This window comes from Saccostrea echinata, unplaced genomic scaffold (assembly GCF_033153115.1).
Source record: "Saccostrea echinata isolate AGI-Se365-2 ecotype Australia unplaced genomic scaffold, CSIRO_AGI_Sech_v1 ptg000023l, whole genome shotgun sequence".
NCBI lineage: Eukaryota > Metazoa > Mollusca > Bivalvia > Ostreida > Ostreidae > Saccostrea > Saccostrea echinata.
The window spans coordinates 5,791,881-5,806,785 of NW_026889772.1; the positions used below are offsets into that span (position 1 = coordinate 5,791,881).

General features: G+C 35.0%; 1 protein-coding gene across 1 annotated transcript in view; it reads left to right on the plus strand.

The window, feature by feature from the left end:
* The first annotated feature begins 7,513 nt into the window (after positions 1–7,513).
* LOC133191111 (diacylglycerol kinase beta-like) overlaps positions 7,514–14,905 on the plus strand; it is an 83,776-nt gene continuing 76,384 nt past the window's right edge. Inside the window, exon 1 of the mRNA XM_061326806.1 lies at positions 7,514–7,537. The gene's annotated coding sequence lies outside the window, so the exon portion shown is untranslated. The remainder of the gene's footprint in view (positions 7,538–14,905) is intronic.

The following is a 14,905-nucleotide window of genomic DNA, read 5'->3' on the forward strand; positions in this document are numbered from 1 at the left end:
TTTTAATGTCATATATTCACACCAGGTGAGTTTTGATGTCATATGTTCACACTAGGTGAGTTTTAATGTCATTTATCCAGACCATGTGAGTTTTTATGTTATCTTTACACACTGGTTGAGTTCTATTGTCTTCTGTTCTCGCTCAGGTGAGTTTTAATGCCCCTGTGTAATTCTGGTTGATAATATAGAGAGTTACTTCCTGAATGTGTGAAGTTTTGGGTTGAGGATTGAGGTTAAAAAAGAATGAGTGTCAAAGATAAATTTTTACTTATATTTGTTTATGTAGGAGGCTTTTAATGACCCTCTACACACTGCACACTAAGCTAAAGAGTAATTTCATATTTTTGTGTAATTAGAATGAATAAATTGAAATCCTCTGAGTATTACTCAATTTGTGTAAGTTTAAGCATTCTTAACTCTATTGAGATAGATTAATTGAAAACATTTTATTTGCATGTATTATTTCCAGTGAATTACTTCATTGTCTTTATTTGTACAGAGTAAAAGACTGGTATCCTTTGTTGAAAATGAAATAAATTATGCACAGACTTTCACCAAAAATATATAATAAAACTGGTATGCTTGATAAGTTTAATACTTAGTACATTTATTTTTATATTTATTTTTGGCTTTAGCATCTAGGTACATGTTTGGGCTTTTTTTCATACTGTTGTGTAAATATGTATATACTTCAGTCTGTTAATAAAATGTTTGAGGTGGGTGACATGTAATTCTGTATATTTACATTTGCAAATCTTTCTTTTATATAACACTATTAAAAGCAACGTGTATCTATATCCGTATAAACACAGGTTCCTCGCGTCATAAACGTTCGACGTAATTTCTCAGTGACGTCATAAAGGGTCGATGCGCTATCAATAGATCAAACTCGTGCCGTTGAGTTTGAAAAAATAAAACATTTCACGCGTTTAAGTTATAATCAGGCAAATATATAATATGAATAAGTCACAAATGTAAATATAAGTAATAAGGTATCATTTTAAAACATCTATTGGGATATAAGTACGGGTTCGTACGAGATCAAATTAACCATAAAGCCCTTCCATTTTATACGGTATAAACTGGGTTGGGGCAGTTTACACTTCGGGCTTTATGGAATTTGATCTCGTGACCAACCCGTATTTATATCCCGATAGATGTTTAAAAATGATACATTTATGAATGTATACATATACATGTTGATTATCTGTTTTTCCCGTAACATTTTATATGGTCAATTGTCACCTCTTTCCAGCAATCTGTCCCCATGTGTCGTTTTCTGATTAAGTAAGAAACGTGGAAGAATGAGATTCTCTGCTAACCCAAAAACGTCATACACCCTTCCAACAAAAGAGCAATTTCGACAGAAAATAACGTTTCTTGTGACCTACGCTGTCCTTTTTCTCAGACAATTCAATAGATTAATTCACAAGGGTCTATTTTAAGGCAGTTTTGACAAGCAATCCCCATCTTATTCTATCTGAAGCACAAATCATCCCGTTCATCTGACAGAATTTCCATTTCACCAAATGTAAATTAATAAATCCATCATACTGCCACACTCTATAATGTATTGATCTTTCTCGGACATATCTTGATGATGGAGGGTTTTTTTGTGTAAATCTCATCTCTTGAAGATGGTGCACAATGAAGATGACAAAATTGACGATATGTAATGATATATCATGACGATATGTAACGATATATATCATGATGATATGTAATGATGTAAATTCATGTCGATTTGTACTGATATATCATGTCCATATGTAATATATATCAAATGTCGATATGTAATGATATATCATATGTTTATTAGTAATGATATATCATGTCGATATGTTCAGATTTGCTTACAAGAATATTTGAAAGTTGAGGAAATGTGAATAGGACTCTATGCATCAAATGGTTTAACAAGAACACAACCTTAACATTTGTAGTGTAAATATATCAGATGGCTCATTGTGAACTTGAACATGTTGAAGATGAACTTCAGTGGTCAATTTACATGCAGTATATTCAGTGAGAACTTGAATTTGTCCTTTTCATGTATGAATAAATTCAGTTAGAACTTTACTGTAAGTTATGTAAATGGTCTGCCTTTCCTGCCTGAATTTTTGACCTATATATATACACAGAATGTTTCAGACTGTATAGTGATAACTTGAACAGATGTTAGGGTCAGTTGTACACAGCTAGTGGTCACTACCAGGGTGATATATGATGAAGTAATGTACATTCATGCCATGTAATATATAGATGTAGGATATGTAGACTGCTGGCTTGTTTTACATTAGGGTCAGTATAATTCTATAGCAAAAAAAAAAAGGAAAACACTAGAGTGAGTTGTCACTGTATACACATTGCTTTGTTACATAATAATACTGTCTAACATGTCTAAGGCGACAGGTCTTTTGGTTTTTACTTGCACAAAATGGGATTTCAATTGATTTAATGTGAACAGAGGACATTGTTAAGTTTACAGGTAAATTAAGGCGTTAAATGATATTTGTACAATACTTAGATTTTATTTTAGACGGATTCTGATTATTGAGAATGTTTTTTAAATGTCATTTTAGATTTTAGAGGAAATCTATGAGTGGTTTATGGTATTAAATATTTAATAGGCCTTACTGTACAAGACAGATTCTCGTTAAGAGCGGATCTTGTTCATCTGTTATTTGTGTGATCTTTCAGATGTAAGACAGCTATCTATAGTTATCTTGTTGAGCGTGCCGTAAACTTGTATTTTTCACTGTTAAATTATTCTTATAATCACCTTTGCTCTCCCTTGATAAATTTATTGCAGAACATCTTGAACAAGCAGGGGTTACAGCATATCTTAAGCAAATATACTGTTACATAGATATCTGTCCTCTACTGCATTAGGAAAACACAATTAATATATCTGATATTTTACCTATAGTATATTGCAAGCTGATACATGGTTTTTCATGGAAAAAACACAGAAGTGAGAGCAGTTTATCCTTTAGCAATTATACTCTTGTACTAAGAATGATTACATCTTAGACACGTCCAGTATTTCAGTGGTAATGATAGATTGTTATTAATTTTGCTGACTCTTACTATATCACATTGATTCAATATACACATAGTTATTGTTTTGTGAATATTTTTCAGAAATCTTGTGAGACCATGCACTGCTTTTGATGAAACGCCTTTTAAATGGTTGGAAGTAACAAGATTGGGTATCAGCTTCAGATTTAAGTTGGAAGTTGGAGGCAATGGCAAATGCGTAGGTGGGTTGACTATGTAACGAGATATATACTTTTCTTTAAAGGTGTGAATGGATTTCTTTATATTTTGTAAAAATATTGTATATGTGCATGCATGTGTATTCAAGCATGCCTCTTTTATTTGAAAAGTTTATTTCTGTTTGCATCATGACTGCAATTCAAAACTGTTTTGTAAACAAACAATTTATAAAAGAAATTTACATAAGAAATGTGGGTGTTTTAAATAATTTTGTTTCATAGACACTAAAAAATGTTGCATGATTTTTGATTTTAAATTTTACAAATATGCATGGAACAACAATATTTATATACACATGCAGACCTGAAATATATGTACTTTAATCATGTGACTGTATGGCACATATATATATATATATATATATATATATATATATATGTATAACTGATTACCAATCATATGTCACAGTTAATTACCAATCTAAATGCATGTATACCAGATCCCTTTAAATGACTATGACAGGTCATAGTAATAAATATCTGTTGATCGCCAGCAGAAGGCCAATCAATAGCATAGATTTTACTTCTCATCAGACAGAACAGCGGATTCAGGCTTTAAATGGTTGGATTGTTTCATAGACTGTAACCCACCAGGGCACATTAGCAATCTAGGAGAGAGGGTCCCCCAGGTCTGTGTAGGAGGTCATGTTAGAGATCTGGGAGAGGGGGTCTCCCAGGTCTCTGTAGGAGGTCACATTGGAGATTTGGGAGAGGGGTCTCCCCGGTCTCTGTAGGAGGTCACATTGGAGATCTCTGAGAGGGGGTCCTCCAGGTCTGTGTAGGAGGTCACTTTGGAGGTCTTGGAGAGGGGGTCCCCCAGATCTGTGTAGAAGGTCACTTTGGAGATATTGGAGAGAGGTCCCCCAGATCTTTGTAGAAGGGCACATTGGAGATCTAGTAGAGGGGGTCCCCCAGGTCTGTGTAGGAGGTCACATTGGAGATCTAGTAGATGGGTCCCCCAGGTCTCTGTAGGAGGTCACTTTGGAGATCTGGGAGAGGGGGTCCCCCAGGTCTGTGTAGGAGGTCACTTTGGAGATCTGGGAGAGGGGGTCCCCCAGGTCTGTGTAGGAGGTCACTTTGGAGATCTAGTAGAGGGGGGCCTCCAGGTCTGTGTAGGAGGTCACTTTGGAGATTTGGGAGAAATGGTCTCCCAGGTCTCTGTAGGAGGTCACTTTGGAGATCTGGTAGAGGGGGTCCCCCAGGTCTGTGTAGGATGTCACTTTGGAGATCTGGGAGAGAGGGTCCCTTAGGTCTGTGTAAGAGGGCACATTGGAGATCTTGTAGAGGGGGTCCCCCAGGTCTTTTTCTGAAGGTTACAAAACGTTTTACTTTTTGGATCAAGGAGTGCACTCATATTTTTTCCTTCACTGAAAGTACTTACATAAACCTGTTTTCTATAAAATTCAAGAACATTGCGATTTCACAATGCTTGTTTTCCAGTACCTGGACTTTTAGAGGAAACTTTTTCAACAGGAAATGAAAGCAGTTAGTATCTACTATTGAGATGGAACATAGTGTAATTCAATAAATTGGTATATCTACAGGGCAATTTTAAGCATAAAGTGAGCCTAGCACTTTAATTAAAGGGACTTGAATTAAAAAATATTTACTAATTTCAAATGAATACTATAAATCATTAGCAAAAAGTCTTTACTGAATGACTTTGTTCATAAATATATCTACCAGTAGTCTAGTCTAAGAGTCAAATTTCCAAAAAATGAAACAAAATAAGAAGTTTTATTGAAAACTTATTCACTGTTTCTTGAATTCACAGATATATTGACACTGTGAATATAGCCAATATATACACCAGAAGTTATTTTCCCCCTTTACAGTACCATGGATATGTTTTCGAAGTCCCAACACCTTTATTCTTTAAGTATTTTACCCTGGATATCTCAAATCCTTGGATATTCTGAAATTTTTTCTCGTTCCCATTGAGTTCGAGATAACGAGGTTTGCTGTATATATTAATTATTTAAGTAGTTCATTTTAATCAAGGTTAAAAATAAGGTTAATTTTTTTATTAATGCTCTAGTGTCATATGAGAGCACCTTAATTTGTGTGGACCAATTCTGGATAGAACTGCATGTTCCTGGTCAGCGTGATGTCTCCTTTCATCCTGCTTCACACTGTGACGGAATCTTTCCTATTATCAGAAAATTCCAATATTCCAATTTTTCTTGAGATCATATTTAGACCAAGCAATGTCACCCTGACCTGTTGTAGGTGTCCTAGCCTTTAATTGAATTTTCTAAGCGCAGCCAATGCTGTGTGTGAATCATGAATAACTCTGATTAATGATGAATAAATAATTAACTACTTTTTTTAGGTCTAGCACTGTCTGGATTTTGCCTAGTTCAGTAATGCCTCAATTCAGCACCGATTCAGCTACTATAGTACAAAATCATCTATTTATAAATAAATCAAAACAATATTGCATGGGAATTTCCCTTAAAGCACCAATATTGTCTGCCCGTTATATCAGATTTTTGATAACCAGTTGAATGAGATTTGGGGAGAAAATGAAAGGTTGACTTAATTAGTGTGTATTTATATGATTGTATTCATTATATGGGGGCTTTTATTGATTGCGCAGCATGTGGACAGTATGTTTGTTTATACTGCGGCTGAGAGTAGAAATCGGTTGATATTTTGTAGGTATTAATTCACTATACTTACATTCATGGAAACTCGGACATCTCTGAATGTAGCAGGATAGAATCCTCTGAAGGACTCACCTTAGAAAAATATTTGGCTTGGATGACTTTCAGGTAGATACTGATGTAAAAAAATGATACTGTGCCTGGTTTTGTTTGTTTGTTTGTTTGTTTTTTGGTATGCATGGCTGAATTTGTGTAGCTTAGGATCATTGATGTGTTTCTAGTGTTGACCAGTAAGTGTGGTTAAGACAAGTATATGTATAATGATGCAATTTGCATCACAAAGTGCAAACAAAACTGAAAAAATTCTGATAAATCTTTAATTAATGTGAGGTGTCATAGTTTTGTAAAGCATATTTGAGAATTTATATTAGTAGTACAATTAAAACCTTAAAATTAATTCATGTCTGACAGAGATAAAGTAACTATATGTACATGTATAAAAACTGTTAAAGACTTCTTTATTATAAACTCATCGTGCTTACTGATAAAATTGATGAAATCACTCACTCTGTTCTTTTTGGATTGATCTTTTAATACATGTTTATGTGTTTGCTTAGTATATGTACATCAAACATATGTACCTACATAACTACTTATATCATAATGTATGTTAACTTATATATATCTCAGATAAAATGAAATTGTCTTAGTTGTAACATGAATTCACAAAGCTTATGATAAACCAGGATGTAGGTGCACCCTTGGTATGCATGATCAGTAAAATCTTTCTATTTAAAATTGTCTATTGATTATTTTTTCAAATCACAAGGAATAATTATTTATAATGGTAAGGTGCCCTCAAGATAAGTAACATGGACAGATAAGCTTATAGGCAGTATGATAAGGATCAGAAATTTATTTTATTTTTTGACAGGAAAACAGTTGATTTTTTATTCATAATGTGTCAAGCAAAAATTTTAAGAGTTATTATCAGACCAGAAAGATTTGGAATTGACTAATGGTGTGATAGTTGCTGGTTAATTAAATATGCATGTTTTAATTTCACAGTCCGCATAATTTCTTTGGAAATACTGATGATCGTATTAATGTGACATTTTTTTGTCCTCGTTCAGAATGTGCAGACCTCGCTAACCTAGTTTGTAATTCAATGGTATGTTTACAAGCTTGATGAGGTGTGTGGGAGGGCATATTTTTTTTATCTGGTCATAAATAGGCCCTAGTGATTTGTTATGGTTATTTCGGTATGTGATAGAATTACGGTCTCGTGATTATGTAATAGCCTTGTCCTAATCAAGTCGGTTTAGCATTCAGATCTTTTCCAACAAATATGGAATTGTAGACAAAGGTTATTTTTATGATAAGGGCATGAATAAGCTAGCCTTACTTATGAGTTGTTGATATATGCATTTATGAATGCATTATGGAGTGATGACACAAGGCCAGCACTTAACACTGCAGAAGAAGGATATTTATGTGTAGAGTAGTATACATGCATGTGTGTATATTTCGATGTCTTATTTGTAAATATCGTCATTCATTACAGATGGAATTACCGTGATGTGAAGAATTTTTATGGTTTTACATTTACCTCATTTTCTGGATAAAAATTAGTTGGGAATTGTGCAAAATATTCATGTCAAGACCAGAGTAAGTATCATTGCAAGCAAAGATTTTTTTTATAATTACCATATTTATTAATAACAATTTTGGCTGTCATGCTGCCATTTGTCAGAGAGCATCTCGAGTCTTCCATGTTCACTGTTCAAAAGGAAGGTGCACAAACTTGTCACCTAAAAAAATTGTAAAGTAGAGGGTTATAATGTTCTTTGACCAGGCCCATAGGAAGTAATTTTGTTTTTTTTTTCTTGATGTGTTGGGGGGGGGGGGGGGCAACCAAATGTTTTCAGTTTGGGTGGGCACTACACCAAGCACAAATTCCTTGACAAAAAAAAAATGTCATCAGACATTATTTTTCAGGAGGCACAAATATTAAGTATAAAGTTATGTTTTCTATAGTATACTATACATCTGCAAAATTATTTGAGGGGGGAATGTCCCCCCTCCTCCCCCAGCCATGATGACTGCTTCATGTTGCTTCAGTGGCCGTCTTGCTTTTCCACGATTTTATTTTGCAACCTGTCTACTTTTCCGTGACTACTTCACAATGCTTTTCCGTGATTGTTTTTTACTATATGTTATGTGTTATCTCTATTTTTTGATACCTCCTTTCTGCGATTTTTAAAGGGTCACGGTTAGTGCTTAACACCAAACGTTGGCGAAATTTCAGCAGTATTTTCTCAAGAGTTATACTTGATAGTGAGTATTTACTCACAGTCACGAGTGTGATAAAAGTTGAATAATTTTTGCATTTTACTGTGGTCGGTAATAGGTTCTAGACATTATGGAGATTGTTCATACAGAAATAAATTGTGGCAAAATATGTATTATATATATGGAACTCGCACCGAAATGTGAGAGCATGCATATTTGTTCTGTGATTGTTTAATTATCTAGACAGGTGCTTGTTTTTAATCTTTGATTTATCGAGTGCTAATTGTTTTAAATCTTTGTTTTTATCCAGTGATTTACAAGACCTATCCTGTCGCCTGCGTGGCGCAGTGGTAGAGCGTCTGCTCTAGAGTCGCGAAGTAAGGAGTTGATCCTTACGTCGCGGGTTCAAATCCCACTGTGGGAAGTGGAGACCGGTCCTTTGGATGAGACCGTATAAACTGAGGTCCTGTGTCGCAGTAGGTGCTGGCACGAAAAGGATCCCTCACTGCTCAATGGCCGTAAGTGCCGAGTATTTTACAAAATTTGCAGCTCTCCACCAGCAAGTGGTGGCATCTCCATATGAGTGAAAAATTCTCGAGAGGGACGTTAAACAACAAACAAACAAACAAACAAGACCTATCCTGATTAAATTGTTACTTCCACCTCCACATGGTAAGCAGTAGCATTGGGTTTCACCTGGCTAACAGAAGAGGTACATGTTAAAATAAGTAGAGGAAAAGTAAAAAATATAATCGCAGAAAAGCAGTATTACATGTTGCGGAAAAGCAGGATTTTTTCACAGAAAAGCAGTGTTGAAATGCGGAAAAGTTGAACTGCTGCTTCAGTAATATTTCACTCATTTTAAAAGCACTGAGCTGTCAGATACATTTCAGTTAACCTATTCAAAAGCAGGCCATGGGTAGGTAGATGTTTAGAAAATGAAATTATGTACTTACGATGTGCATTTTCCCACATGTCCACTGAATTATGAATGTAAGCTGTAACTGCACTGTAGCTGCACTTAGAATGCCTTTTTTTATGGGTTTATTCATTTTGCCATCCTCTGGTGTTAAATTGTCATAAAAAATGTGCATAAACATTTAAAATGGAGAAAACCTATATCATAATCCAATATTATTACCTGCCTATTACATGTAAATCTACAAAACATGTTCTTGTATCATAGTACTGTAATGAACTGCTCAAGCATGGGATAGGGCTTCAGTTATATCATAAATTGTTTACTTACCACAGTGAGTAAATCCAGTGCTTCCTTGCTTAATTTTATTTTTATTTTGTTATAACTTGGAATAAAAAAACATTGAAGCAGAGTTGTTGAAAAAAAAAAGACAACTGTTATGTCTGATTTTTTTTTAAGAGGAGCAGAAAACTTCTGGACAGAATGGAAGTTTCAAGGACAGAAAATAAGCATAATGGGGCACAAAAGCTCCTTATGCCCAATTTTAAATATTTTTCTAGCAAAGAACTATATGCGATAAAAGCATATTTTTGCCCCAATAAGAGACAGTTTTTGAAAATCTCTAGAAATGTATAGAATTGCATATATTTTATGAAAATTCTTAATCGATGAAAAATATTATAGTTTAGAAGTACCGTATATACTAGCCTATAAGTCGGTCCGCCTATAAGTCGGTTGTATTTTTTAAGCTTAAATTAGAGGGGTTGACCAACTAAAATACCAATCTTTTTATAACTCGCGTATAAGTTGGATAAAGAGTTTTGGACCAAAGTTTAACTTCCAAAAAACCCGACTTATAGGCGAGTATATACGGTAGTTTATCGTCAATGCTTGTTTCTGTGACATCACAAACTATTTGAATTTTCCATTATTTTCAAGATAAAGGACAAAATGGGCAAAATTTGTTCAATTTTTAGCTCACCTGAGCTGAAAGCTCAAGTGAGCTTTTCTGATCACCCGTTGTCCGTCGTCCGTCCGTCTGTCCGTCTAGCTGTCCATCCGTCTGTAAACTTTTCACATTTTCAACTTCTTCTCAAGAACCACTGGGCCAATTTTAACCAAACTTGGTACAAAGTATCCTTGGGTAGAGGGGAGTGTAAATTGTTAAAATAAAGGGCCAAGTCCCCTTACAAGGGGAGATAATCAAGAAAAGACAAAAATAGGGTGGGGTCATTAAAAAATCTTCTTCTCAAGACCCACTGGGCCAGAAAAGCTGAAACTTATGTGGAAGCATCCTGGGATAGTGTAGATTCTAAATTGTTAAAATCATGACCCCCGGGATAGGGCAGGGCCACAATAGGGAATCCAAGTTTTACATTGAAATACATAAGAAAAATCTTTAAAAATCTTCTTCTCAAGAACCACAGGGCCAGAAAAGCTGAAACTTATATGGAAGCATCCTGGGGTAGTGTAGATTATAAATTGTTCAAATCATGACCCCCGGGGGTAGGGCGGGGCCACAATAGGGAATCCAAGTTTTACATTGAAATATATAGGAAAAATCTTTAAAAATCTCCTTCTCAAGAACCACTTGGCCAGAAAAGCTGAAACTTATATGGAAGCATCCTGGGGTAGTGTAGATTCGAAACTGTTTAAATCTTGACCCCCGGGGGTAGGGCGGGCCACAATAGGGAATCCAAGTTTTACATTGAAATATATAGGAAAAATCTTTAAAAATCTTCTTTTCAAGAACCAAAGGACCAATAAAGCTGAGACATATTTGGAAGCATCCTGAGGTAGTGTAGATTCTAAATTGTTCAAATCATGACCCCCGGGGGTAGGGCGGGGCCACAATAGGTATATTAAAAGGGGGGAAATCTGATAAAGAACAGCATGGCCAAAGTTACTCAGGTGAGCGATGTGGCCCATGGGCCTCTTGTTGAGTATAGAATTCACTGAGTGCAAGCTTGCTCCAGAACAAAATTCACATATTTAACTGAAATTATACTATTGCAAAAACTTATCCTTTTGAAGCCTTTATGGGGGCCTTTAACATTTAAATTCAAAAAGGATTGATTCCTGTATTTTACTCTCCCATATAACTGGTTTTATTTTAAGAAATGTCAAAGTAAAAGCTTTTAAGTCACAGTGGACCCATTCAAAGTTAGTTTGAAGCTTTAAGTTGTGGGCTCAGAGTAGTGAAAATGATAATATGTGTTACAATTTAGTATATTAAATCATATATGAGTGGTAAATGTAATCGGTATTGATCACCAAACTCTAAATTCATTGGAATTTTTTCGTAAACAAGAAGACAAAATAAAAAACAAAGTGACCCAACACAGCCATATTATATCCCTGTGTCCTGACAGTATATTATATCCCTGTGTACTGATTGTATATTATATCCATGTGTCCTGATTGTATATTATATCCCTGTATACAGATAGTATATTATATCCCTGCAAACTGATAGTATATTATATCCCTGTGTCCTGATTGTATATTATATCCCTGTGTTCTGATGGTATATAATATCCCTGTGTCCTGATTGTATATTATATCCCTGTGTTCTGAAAGTATATTATATCCCTGTGTCCTGATTGTATATTATATCCCTGTGTTCTGAAAGTATATTATATCCCTGTGTCCTGATTGTATATTATATCCCTGTATCCTGATTGTATAGTATATCCCTGTGTCCTGATTGTTAGCTCTTCTGAGCCAAAGGCTCAAAGAGCTAATGCTATGGCCATTTGTGCGGTGTGCGGTATGCGCAAACTTTTTAGAATATGGGCCATAACTCAAGAACCCCTTGGCCAATTATTGTCAAATTTGTCACAGGGTATCCTTGGCCCAAGGGCTCCCTTTTATACTAAAACTGGGGTTGTGACCCTTTAACAAGGGGAGATAATTAGGAAAATAGAAACAAAAGTACTGGTTGCTAAAAAAATCTTCTTCTCAAGAACCACTGGGCAGATTATCACCAAACTTACACAAAAGGATGAGGATATGTTGTAGATTAAAATTTGCACGGGGATTTACCCTGGGGCAAAGGGCGTGGTCTCAAGGTAACTTCAAAGTTGACCAAAAATTACATTTTATTAGAATGTTGATATTTTGCTTACTATAAGGACTAGGATCATCAAATCTTGTCAGTTGGTGCATCTAAGGACCTCATATCATGTTGACTCAAAAGTAGGTCACGGTGACCTACTTTTTAAATTTTGCGGCCATTCTTTTTCAAAATGATTTAGAGGTATATTTTGAACAATTTAAGGCCTATGATCATCAAACTTTGTCAGTTGATGCATCTTGGGTCCTCAAAGTACGTCAACTAAAAAGTAGGTCACCTTGACCTACTTTTTGAATTTTATGGCTAATCATTTTTAAAACAATTAAGGTCATTAATTAGAATACGGGGAGGCTTAGAATCATTAAATCTTGTAAGATGATGCATCTTGGGGCCATAAAACATATTTATTAAAAAGTAGGTCACAGTGACCTACTTTTTGAACTTTGCAGGCATTCAATTTCAAAGCGTTTTAGAGGCATAATTTGGACATTTTAAGTCCTATGATCATAAAACTTTGTGAGTTGATGCATCTTGGGTCTTCAAAAAAGGTCAACTGAAAAGTAGGTCACCGTGACCTACTTTTCAATTTATATGACTATAATTAAATATTTCAGGTACTAATTGGCTTAGAATCATCAAACTTTGTCAGTTGATGCATCTTGGGTCTTCGGAGTAGGTCGACTATAAAGTAGGTCACAGTGACCTACTTTTGAAAATTTATGGCGTTAATTTAATATTTCGGGTACTAATTGGCTTAGAATCATCAAACTTTGTCAGTTGATGCATCTTGGGTCTTCAGAGTAGATCGACTAAAAAGTAGGTCACCGTGACCTACTTTTAAAAATTTATGGCTTTAATTAAATATTTCGGGTACTAATTGGCTTAGAATCATCAAACTTTGTCAGTTGATGCGTCATGGGTCTTTGGAGTAGGTCGACTAAAAAGTAGGTCACCGTGACCTACTTTCGGAAAATTTATGGCTTTAATAAAATATTTCGGGTACTAATTGGCTTAGAATCATAAAACTTTGTCAGTTTATGCGTCATGGGTCCTCGGAGTACAACAACTGAAAGTAGGTCACCGTGACCTACTTTTGAAAATTTATGGCTTTAATCAAATATTTCGGGTACTAATTGGCTTAGAATCATTAAACTTTGTCAGTTGATGCGTCTTGGGTCCTTGGAGTACAACAACTGAAAAGTAGGTCACGGTGACCTACTTTTGAAGTTTTATGGCTGTATTTAATATTTTCAGGAATTATTTGGCTTAGAATCGTCAAAATTTGTCAGTTGATGCATCTTTGGTCCCCGGAGTAGGTTGACTGAAAAGTAGGTCATTGTGACCTCCTTTTGAAAATTTATGGCTGTAATTAAATATTTTGGGTACTTATTGGCTAGAATCATCAAACTTTGTCAGTCGATGTATCTTTGGTCCTCGGAGTACAGCAACTGAAAAGTAGGTCACGGTGACCTACTTTTGAAAATTTATGGCTTTAATTAAATATTACAGGTACTAATTGGCTTAGAATCATCAAACTTTGTCAGTTGATGCATCTTGGGTCCTTGGAGTAAAACAATTGAAAAGTAGGTCACTTTGACTTACTTATAAAATTTTATGATTATAATTTTATAAAATACTTCAGGTATTAAATTGGCTTAGAATCATCAAACTTAGTTGATGGGTCCTCAGAGAATGACAAGTGATAAGTAGGTCACCATGACCAACTCTCAGGTACTAACTGGCTTAGAATCATCTTGGGTTCTCAGAGTGTGAATTGGAATTTCAAGGGTTCATGTAAATATACAGGATACTTCGAGGCTTCAAATAGAAGTGATAGGTTGTACAGTTTATCAGAAGAGCGATTCAAGGCCCATGGGCCTCTTGTATATTATATCCCTGTGTTCTGATAGTATATTATATCCCTGTGTCCTGATTGTATATTATATCCCTGTATCCTGATAGTATATTATATCCCTGTGTCCTGATTGTATATTATATCCCTGTGTACTGATTGTATATTATATCCCTGTGTCCTGATTGTATATTATATCCCTGTGTCCTGATTGTATATTATATCCCTGTATCCTGATTGTATATTATATCCTTGTGTCCTGATTGTATATTATATCCCTGTGAACTGATTGTATATTATATCCTTGTGTCCTGATTGTATATTATATCCCTGTGTTCTGATATTATATTATATCCCTGTGTCCTGATTGTATATTATATCCCTGTGTCCTGATAGTATACAGTTATGGAATGGGTATGAGGGAAATAGCAAATTTATGGTTCCCCAAGGGAGGAAACTATTTCCCGAGGCAGCGAATTTGACATTTCCCGAGTACCCATTCCATAACTGTTTTATTATACCGAAACAATCATGGGAGATTTATTAAACTAGAGACTCGGACTTTTTTTAAAACAATATAGAGGCATTTAAATATTCACAAATGCATGTGATTAAAAATGTTGTAAGAAAACTAATGCATCAATACCGAGGAAAATGAAATTATTAAAAAATATAAAATAATTTCACTGACACTTCGAAGGATTATCGTTGTCTTCATTTTGTGAGAATTCCAGTATGATTTTGACATTGCATGTCGAAATGTTTTGACGTCATAGTTACATTGCTAATAACATTACGTCACAGACTCGAGATTCCTTGAACGCTCCGCCCACTGATATTTTTAATTGGTTAAAATTATTAATAAATATTCATGAGGGAGTAGTC